The sequence below is a fragment of the Pteropus vampyrus genome, unplaced genomic scaffold (genome assembly GCF_000151845.1).
Source record: "Pteropus vampyrus isolate Shadow unplaced genomic scaffold, Pvam_2.0 Scaffold131, whole genome shotgun sequence".
NCBI lineage: Eukaryota > Metazoa > Chordata > Mammalia > Chiroptera > Pteropodidae > Pteropus > Pteropus vampyrus.
The window spans coordinates 722,658-731,319 of NW_011888912.1; the positions used below are offsets into that span (position 1 = coordinate 722,658).

Genomic DNA, 8,662 nt, shown 5'->3' on the forward strand with positions numbered 1-8,662 from the left:
TGGGAACACAACCCAGTTTTTTGACCCCAAGGTTGTCATTTGGAATAAAGAGTCCATGGCAATGGGTAAATGTCATTTGATTCTAAGGCGAGGCGGTCAGAGGTCAGAGGTTTTTGTCTCGTCCTTCCTTATAATGCCGCGTCGACGGAATACGGATCAGCGCTGGGTGGCCCGCACAGGTGTCTGTCGAATGAATAAATGAACGGGCACATTCTTACGCAATTTAAATATCTCACGTTCCTTTCAAGTCTTTACAATGCCGGACCACCCAACGAGGCGATTCTGCACGCTTTTCTGTTTTGTTCATGTTGGATGGGACTCAGTCTAGACATTGAATTGGGTGTGGCGACTTTGAGAAATGTCTGTTAATAACCGGACTGTGGTTACCTCGAGTTCCTCAGCCACGTCAGAGAAGTGATCACGACAGGCAAAGGAAGCCTAACACCCGAGGACGAAAGAAGCAAATGAAAACACAAAGCTAGTCCGAGGACCTGGCCGCCACGCTCCGGCTTCCCGCATCCATGCAATTCTTACAGCAGACACACGCTTTTGGTATTTTATACACATATTTTAGATGAGAAAACAAAACTTTAGAACGTGTTAGGTGATTTTCTCAAGGTCCTAGAGTTATTGAGCGGAAAGAGCCAGGATTCAGAGCCAGGCGGACCTGCTGCGGGCCTGAGCTCCCTCTGCAGAGCTCCGCCTCACAGCGATGCCAGCTCCGGCCCCCTGGCTTCTTCGGCAGGAAAGTCCACACGCCCGAGGAACAATTTCCTTTAGAGTTCTTGTCATCTCTGTCACAGTGTGGGCAACATGATCTATAAAGTGTGACTTTTCCAACTCTCAAGCATCCTGCTTTGGCTGCAGTGACCTTAGAGTGGAGACACGAAGCAGGAACCCGGGCTGCCCCGTCTCGGAGACAGCTCAGGTGGAAGGAACAGGTGCAGGGTTTTAAGCAGGGAGGGGCTGTGATATGATTCAGGCTTTAAAAAGCTCACCGAGAGGATGCTACCTTGTAGAGAGCCAGAGGGGACGCAGGGGCCCTGCTTCTGGACCAGAGGCCAGAGTCTCAGCCGTGGGAGGTGGCCCAGGCCTGTGTCAGAGCCCCCGCGTGCTGAGCTGGTGTGGGGGTGATGGAGAGTGGGTGTGGGGGTGATGGAGAGTGGGTGTGAGCAAAGCAGAGCACTCAGGAGCTCTGTAAGGTTTTCATCCGGAGGTATTTACCAGCTGATAGCCGAGGTAGCATCGATTTCTGGGACATATTAAGAGAGTGCTCTTTGCATAGAATTTTCTCAATACATATTTTTTAAAGAGCATAAAGGGCAGTGGGTAGTTTAGGCTGCTTGGTTGTGGGCACTCAGCGGCTACTTCACTGTGACCAAAAAAAAATGATAAAACGTTCTGAACGTGAAACATAGCTAAATTAAATGAAACTAAAGAAAAATAACCCAAAAATCAGTCCTGATTCATGATAAGGCATCTATATCGCCGTACCATACAAGAAACAACACATAGAAGAGAAATAAGTGGTTGTGAAATTTCTTCTTAGGATCATCTGGCAAGGCTTCAAGAAAGAAAAAAGGAAAAGCAATAATTAAAAGCATTGGAATGGCCATTTACCACACCTTTTCCCACCTGGTAAGTAAGAAGTCACATCTTGTCGAATCTGCTTCCTTCATGGGAATGGAATGCTGTAAAAGAGGACCAGCCCTTCCCAACGCCCTTAATTCTTTCCGTGCCTAAGTAAAAACAGGTAAATGTAGAGTCGAATTCCGGTAAGACGGGGCTGACCACAGCATGCGAGCCTGAAAGACAACTGTTCTTAAAAAGTATCTGCTTTTGTAGCATCCCATTTGCAATTTGTGTGTGTGTGTGTGTGTGTGTGTGTGTGTGTGTGTGAGAGAGAGAGAGAGAGAGAGAGAGAGAGAGAGGAGAGAGAGAGACTGTGTAGAAAGGCTTTTTCTTGCCATCCAACAATGGCTTTCATTCTTGTTATTGGATGGAGTGGGTGGGAGTTTAACCTCTGTATTGAACACAAGCATCAGCACATATCATGTTGATTAACAACCCGAAATACCAGCATTTTAAGTTTGTTCTAAAATCGGTGAACGGCCTTTCGCTGGATTTACCGGTTACGATGTTTTCGTCGGAACCGATGTCTTCCTCCTGATGCTCCTTCTTTTTCTTGCCCTTAAAACGTTAATATCTAACTTCTGCTGAATTCATTTTTCCTTTTTAATGCTTTGCTTGGGAGTTTTCTCCGTGTGTATTTTTACCTATTTCCAAGCCCGTTCGAATCTCTCCGGGAAATGTCTTTGGGGCAAAGCAGGGGAGACAGAGATTTCTACCGTCGAAGAGCGTACGAGCACATGTCACTTTCACATGTTCGATTTCTATTCCTAATGCCCGTGAACTAGTTCTCTGGTCTTCAGTCCTGTGAAGAGCAGAGATTCGTGCCACCCAACGATCACCAACTCGTTTGCTTCGGTTCAAGGGCTGTCGAGGTTTCTTGAGAATTAAAGCTTTGACTCTTAGAGGCGTGGATGCCAGGGTCTGTTCTGTGGTATTTTGTGTTTTGTTCTGTTTGATTCTCTGGGGAGCGTTTTATGGCAGATGTCACCCAGCTACCCCATTAGTGATGAAGCCAGGTGCACCCAGGACCCACTGTGGATCAGAAACATCTCTATTAATATAGTAAAGGACAGGTACGACCATAGCTGGTCGTAAGTGTTGGTCTATCCAGTAGCAACAGGTGTAATTTCTTGGTTTGTTGCTGACAGCTTTTATAGGTACCATTTGGAGAGTTTTAAGTGGCAAAGCTTTAATCATATGATTCTGAAAAGCGCTACGTAAACCTTTTCCTTACAAGTAAAACATCTTGTAAAGGTGACTTGGAAACGTGCTAGCTAGTTTTAGCTGCTAAATTGGCACCCTCAGATACTGGCTAGAAAACTATAGTGGATAAGCCTTCCGGTGACAAGCATTCCACCACGGTAACTACAGATACTTAAGTCAAGTGCCGTCCTGTGTTAATCAGACCGCCCGAGCAAAACTGTGTGGAAAAAGCCTTTCTAGGGCTTGGCACAGGTGTCCCACAGGAGCACGTACCAGGGGCCAAAACTATGCCAACTACTTTCTGTGAGTCATCTCATTGACTATTCAGAGTAATTCCGTGAAGTAGTTACCATTATTGATTTAAAAAGGAAACAGATTAAATATGTGATTTAATCTCAGAGATTAAAGAGATCTTAATTAATAATTGACAGTGCCAAGATACAAACCCAGGTTTGCCTTATGCCAATGTGATCCACGTTTTTACAACAAAGTAGATCAGTATCTCGTAAGGCTTAGATCTTTCCCAAACAGGCGGGCGAGCATATTTGATATATCTGGCCCCTCTTGGAAGTTCATTGATTCAAAGGCTCTGGTCTTGTTGTGGAAGCTTCTGGAAAGCTGCATTTGGTCTTCCAGGGTGCTCTGGTGTCCCCAGGGGATATCTGGACCCTGCTTTCAGTCCTTCCGGCAGTGACTGGCCCTCTGGAGCTTCCCACGGCTTTATGACGTCACTGAGGCAGCTCAAAGGAAAGGCGCCACCAGTTTGGCTGACCCCCTAAGTGGACAGCGTGTGAATGGTCAGAAGGTAAATCCATAGTCAAGAAACAGGTCTGCGGCCACGCCACCCCGAACGCGCCCGAGCCCATCTGATCTCGGAAGCTAAGAAGGGTCGGGCCTTGTTAGTACTTGGATGGGAGACCCCCTAGGAAGACCAGGTGCTGTAGGCATAAAAACCAAAAACAAAACAAAAAATAGAAACAGTTAGAATTTGGAACTGAAATTATATCTCCAGGAGTTGAACTAACGTAGTCTAATCAGTGTTTCAGATGGGATTGATCTGTGGGGTGGAGAGATTTAAGAGAGCAGAATCTTCACTTTATAGGATGCTGCAGCACATAAAAATGCCTGAGAAAGCAAGATGGAAAGACTTGACATTTTGACTTTTGCTAAGCAACTTCTTATCAATAATAAACCGTGTAAAAAAACAGCCCCAATAGTATTAACATATCACGTTGTGTCTCAACCATTTCTAACAGATCCAGATGTATGTGCATACAGGATTCTACCACTTTTCAATTTAGGAAAAACTTTAGGATTGATCGCACAGGACAGTTGTTAAGGGAATAGAGGTAATAGGTTTGAAATTGAGCATCGCCAAAGAAAAATCTTATGAAATTAAAAGCAGACCGCATCCGACGAGTACGAATATTTATTTATTTTGTAACATGCAGAGTGTAAAATTTTCTATCTGTATCCACGACACATTTATTTTAAGCACTTGATTTATGACGACAGAAGGAATTGGACATGCCCGAGTTTGTCATCATTATTTGGGGACCGTGTTCATTCTCGTTCTGTTAATGCTGGGGAGGATGTGTCCTCCTAGTGTGTCGAGGTGAAGTGATTTTCTCTTCTTTCCCATGTCCCCTCCCTACTGAAAACGATTCCACTCTACGGAAAAACAGTTCTTCAAGCTTGAATAGGGTCTGTGGCGAGTTTTTGAACACAAAACAAAACAAAACAAAACAATAACAAAAATCTCAAAAAAAAAAAAGACACAAATAACTACGGACACTGGAAATAAGGTGCATTATTTCATTAACTGAGAACATATTCAGTCAAAATTCAGTGTCATTTGGGGCACTGCTGGATGAGAACCCCAGAAATTATTTCCACTTAATGTAGATAAAGAAATTGATGCTCAAAGGTCTGATTTCTGTCTTACAGTCTCTCAACAGTGAGTAGAACGAAAACCAGACCTCGGCTTCCCTGACTCACTGCTGGAAGCTCTGCCCTCGGTAGGTGAGCGGCCCCCGCAGACGCGGGACCTGCCCTTCCCTTTCCCTGTCGGGCACCAGGAGGCCGAGGGACGGCAAGGCGGTGCATTTATCCACAGCGAAGGCAGGAGCAGGAGCGAGCGACCTGGAGTTTATCATTGCTTTTTATACAGCCCAGCAACCACTCATCCACGTTCCCGGACACTTGCCATCTCGATTCTGATCATCGATGATTCCATATTTTTAAAGCCTTCCACGTGCATCTGTAGGAAAATTCTCCACAATTACATTATGTTGAACACCTGGCCTCGCCGAAGGCACGGGTCCTGTGGAAAGAGTCATTGGTTGAGCTGATAATTCTTTCCGTGTGATACATGGATTGCTTCATAGATTGGAAGACGCACAAACACATACACACACGTCTGCATATTTACAGACAGAAGATAAACCATCTAGTAAAACATTATTTCTACACGATCATAATTTCTCTGCCATCATATCTAATTAAATGGTGTCACTAACCTCGGCTACTTAGAAATCTGAACTAAGATTTCTCATCATAAACAAGATATTGTTTATGTTTTTTTATGCCAGCTTCCAGCACAAAAATATTCTTAAGAATATATTTAGTATTTAGTTCTGGGTTGTGATCTTGGACTGTTTACTTACATGGAGAGTACAGACTGTGCATATACATACACGCATGAAAAAACAGAAATATGTAAAACTAGAAATTCCCAATTTTTTGTTATTTATTTTTTAAAATTGCCTATGTTTAGGTTGTACAATGTGATATTTTAGAACCCCAGATGTTAATCAACGGATTAAGATTACTTACAATTAATAAGTAATGATGATATTCAAAGGAAAAAATAAATTTTACCTCCGGATTGAGAATATATGCTATTCTAAAACTGAGAAAATTTTGTCTGAATGCAATTATCACTCTAAGAATTCTTCGAGATTCTTCATTTTTCAAATCATAATGTTTTTACGATCTTTTGGGGCGGCACGAAATTAATCTAGACGTGAAAATAAATGCAGGTGCAATTACGATAATGGGCGTCGAGATTGGGTTCGCATCGGGAAGGAGAGAAGTTGGGAATAAACCTCCGGAGGGGTGACACGCAGATGTGAAACCGAGGATGAAGCTTGGCCTCCTGACCGTGGCAGGGCCGTATCAAGGGACCAGCGGAGTTGCAGGCACGCGATGCTATGGCAGCAGAGGGGCTGCTACGGAGAAATTCGAAGGCCTTCGCCTGACCACACGTCAGTGAAGTGACACGTGCAAGGAATTCAGCGTCTGAATAAGCTGATAGGAAGCTGCTGACTCAGCCGAGATGGCGCCATCAGCTTTGTGGGCAGCAAAGTCTGAACGACTTGGAAGAGACCGATGTCGCAAAGGGTGTTATGGGCGTCACTGTCATTTAAAATGCCGCAGTTTTACATTGAAATGGCAGTGAAAAGAAGCAGCAAAGATGAAGTAAGTAGATGGAATGTCTTTCGTAGGACGGAAAAGGTTTAATGGATGCCAAAGGATGCCAGTGGCTTTCTTCTCTGGAAATTGAGAAGACGCTTCCAAAGTCATTCTGGAAAATGTCGATGCATCGTGGACGCGCATCCCACTCGGTGGTTCAGCATATGTTGCTTTGTTACGCCTTATGGGTGGTGATCACATTATTATTTAACTTTTGCGTTGTTATTTGATTTTCCATCACTGGCGCTGACTTTGCCTCTTTCATTGGATTGCAGATCGCTCCTGTCAGAAGGCTGCACCCCCAAATTTCATTCCCCGTAGCACCTTCCGTGTGCCTACGCAGAAGAGAAATTCAGGCAAGTATTCTTAATCTATGATTTGATGCTTTTATACTTGTTTACATCTGGTTTAATTAAAATACATTTGTAAAGCTTCAGATACGACGTGTTACTATAACGAGCGTGTTTCGCATATGTTCAAAATTAGATATGTAAGTAGCACGTGCAAGACAAGGTACATGAGAGATTTTTATACGAGAAAAACAACTGAATTCTTACTTAAAACTAAAACCTTATTTAAGCATGTAGGTCGATTTTTAGGAAACTGGACTCCTGTCATATGATTAAAGAATAGAAACATTAAAAAAGGATTTGGGCCACTAAATATTGAATGTCACAGAATTGTTATTTTTTCTGTGTCAAGTCTTTGCTAGGAGTGAAGAGACTACTGATCGTTTCATTTGGATAACTAACTGCATCTTACTGTCGATGGATTTGTGACAGATGCATAAGAATCTCACACGTTTGTTAAAAACGGTTCAGTCAAGTGGCTCTGAATTTCAAAATTGCTTGCTCGCAAATAGCAGGTGATCTATAAACACTTTAAAAAATGATGAAGAGATGAATGGGTTAATACCAAAACCTTCGAATAGATGACCCCCAAGTTTTAAGGTCTTGGCTCAGTTAAAAATGTTGACCCGAGTGGTTAGAAAAGAGAACGTTTTTAACATTCATTATTTTTCTATAACATTTGATAAATAAAATAGAATGTGACAGTATTATATTTATACATGGAAATATGTATATATATTTACAGCTTTATTGAAATATAAGAGACAATTAGTGCTCGTATTTACATCGTAGAATTCGATGAGTTTTTTTTTCATTATAGTTGCCATACTATTATATATTGATTTCAGTTTCTACAGCATAGTGATTAGAGATCCATATAACTCACAAAGTGACCCCCCCACTACATTTAGTGGCCCTCTTCCCCCTTACATATTTATTGCAACATTGCGGACTGTTTTCCTTAATCTATGCTCTATATTTCCATGACTATTTTGTCACTATTTGTACTTCTTGATCCCTTTGCCCTTTACCACCGCCCCTCCGACCCCCATCCCATCTAGTAGCCCTCAAAATAGTCTCTCCGTCTATGAGTTTATTTCCCTTTTTGTGGCCGTTGCTGCTGTTTATTTTGTTCTTTCGATTCTACATGAAATCAAGTGATATTTGTCTTTCTCTGTCGAGTTACTTCATTCAGCGCAACGCCCTCTAGGTCCGTGAAGGCAAAATCTCTTCCCATCCCCTTCCTTCTCGTCTATGTGTGTCTTTTAAGGTGAAGTGAGTCTCTTGTAGGCGGCGTATGTAGGGGTCTTGTTTTCTTATCCTTTCAGCCCCCCTATCTTTTTGGTTAGAGGACTTAATTCTTTTCCATTCAAGGTACTTGTTGATAGGAATGTAGTTGTTACCATTCTTTATTCACATTTTTTTCATACATGTGTTTTCTTCTTAAAGAAGCCTCTCCAATATTTCCCGTAATATTGGGTCGGTGGTGATGAATTCCTTTAGCTTTCCTCCTCCCCCCATGGGAAGAGCTTTGTCTGTCCTTCGACTCTAAATGATAGCTTTGCTAGATAAAGTATTCTTGGTTGTAGATCCTGGGTGTTCATCGCATTGAATATTTTGTGCCAAGCCCTTCTGTCCTGCAAAGTATCTTTTGATAAATGAGCCGCCAGTCTCATGGGTGTTCCCTTGTAGGTAACTAACTGCTTTCCTCCTGCTGCTTTTTAAGATTCTCTCTTTGTCTTTAACCTTTGGCATTTTAGTTATGATATGTCTTGGTGTGGGCATCTTTGGGTTCTTCTTTCTGGGGACTCTTTGTGTTTCCCAGGGTGCTGGGGACTGCTGGGGCTGAGGGCCGAGGGGACGGTGGCAGGACCAGGACCAAGCAGGTGAGTGGACTTGGCTAGGAGCTGGATCACACGCAGAGGGGTAGAGAACAAAAGTAAATGTGCTGGGTTTTTTCTACTGATCACATTCAACTTCTGCATCATTGACAGGAATGGAAC

General features: G+C 42.9%; 1 long non-coding RNA gene and 1 pseudogene across 1 annotated transcript; both read left to right on the top strand.

The window, feature by feature from the left end:
• The first annotated feature begins 302 nt into the window (after positions 1-302).
• On the top strand, positions 303-6,661 carry LOC111744287. The gene is made up of 3 exons (XR_002782090.1): positions 303-941; positions 1,550-1,638; positions 6,585-6,661. It is a non-coding gene; the product is annotated as an uncharacterized LOC111744287 (long non-coding RNA).
• LOC111744306 lies at positions 3,664-3,782 on the top strand (annotated as a pseudogene).
• Positions 6,662-8,662: the final 2,001 nt, after the last annotated feature.